Below are 1683 nucleotides of genomic sequence, written 5' to 3' on the forward strand. Positions count from 1 at the left end.
TTTTTTTTTCAATTCAAAACGTCAGTTAACGGAAAAGTGTGATGTACAGGGGCAAGCCACTACTAGCTTGAGATATTTTGAATTAAATGATTTCAAAATATGATTAATTAAGAATTGCGTGTCACAATAGACAATTGCTCGTAGTTATCGTTTGTTTGTGAAAATATTTACGATGAAAACTAAATTTTCATCTTTGTCGTGTTATGAAGCAGAATATACAAGTTAAAATCCTTCTGAGAGGTAAAAAGGAGTTAATAATTGCGAGGAAAGGCATTTTCCCATCAAAAATAAACAAAGAAAACATGCAAGAGACTGATATGTAGAAACAACACCATTAAGATGTCTACAAATTGTGCACTATATCTATCATTGTGGATAACAAAAAGTATATTAACCACTATAATTTAATAGCATCAATGCCCAATACAAGCTACTGTGCCAAATTTCGTTTCGTATCCCATCCTGAGATATTAAAAGCCAAAAGTAGTTTGGCTAATGAACACCGTGTTATGTTAATTTGGAGTATTATGCCAGTTATATCCATCTGCGACGAGTAGGAAGGTAATCAAAATGGCTAAAATTGAACGGTAAGTATTTTTGCTTTTTTTTTCCTTTTAAAAATGGTAATGTTTTCAGCTTTATTGCAAATCCGACTTCAGAAAGCGAAAGTTTTTATCTTTTTTGTTCTTTGAAATACGCCCCTCCCAAAAGTTGCAAAATTTCACAAAAATTAAATCCCAAAAAGAAATCATTTTTTCCAATCAAGAGTCCATACGTGAAGCAAACAGTTTAAAAATCTTCGCTCCCGTAATTACAAGAAAACGTGTGCGCGCCATTCACCCTGTCTTGGCCTGGCGCGACACGTATTATCATGTCGCGTTGCTCGTGGATAACAACAGAAGAGTGTCAAAAAGTGATAAGAATAAAACTAATATTCCCGAGGAGGTATTTTAATGCCGAAAAACTAAAGCCCGGGCCGTCCTCTTCTTGGTGTGGGGAGGAACTTCGAAATTTCAAATGGAACACTACAGTATATTATATATATATGATTTTTTTTTTTTAACGCAGAAGCAATAAATTATCCACCGAGTTTGTAGACAAAGTATTTTATAACTGGAAGACCTGGGGCGACCTCGGCTCCAGTCTTGCAAATCTCGATTTATGTTGAGGATCAATAACATCCCCATATATAAAAGAATGCCAACCAAAGAGACTTAGTAAGGGGAAAATAATTTTGGCAGAAGATACGAGCGTGAGTCAAACAACAGTTCGACTTTGAATAAAATACAGTACGTAAATACCGTGTAATATAATAAAAATTGCATGTACTGATCACGCGGCATTTTAAATATGGCCGCCAGATCCGCAAAACGATGCTTCTAGATAAATTTCCACCTCGATCGTCGATAATACAATCTTCCTCTTAGGCTTGGTTGCTTCATGCGCTTCTTGCACGCCATGGCTAATTAATAGAGGTTATATACGTAACCAAACACACCATCAGTGACGTAACATATAAAATCTAAATACAGTAGAGCCTCGATTATCCGACTCAATTGGGGACTGGGGTTGGTCGGATAATTGAAAAGTCGGATAACCGAAAAGTATGAAAAAATCCATTATTAGTGTAGTATATTATTATATCCCATGTAATTAGTATATTAGTATATCGCTATTAACCTA

The sequence above is a fragment of the Centruroides sculpturatus genome, unplaced genomic scaffold (assembly GCF_000671375.1).
Source record: "Centruroides sculpturatus isolate CEXI.00-Female unplaced genomic scaffold, Cexi_2.0 scaffold211, whole genome shotgun sequence".
NCBI classification, from domain to species: domain Eukaryota; kingdom Metazoa; phylum Arthropoda; class Arachnida; order Scorpiones; family Buthidae; genus Centruroides; species Centruroides sculpturatus.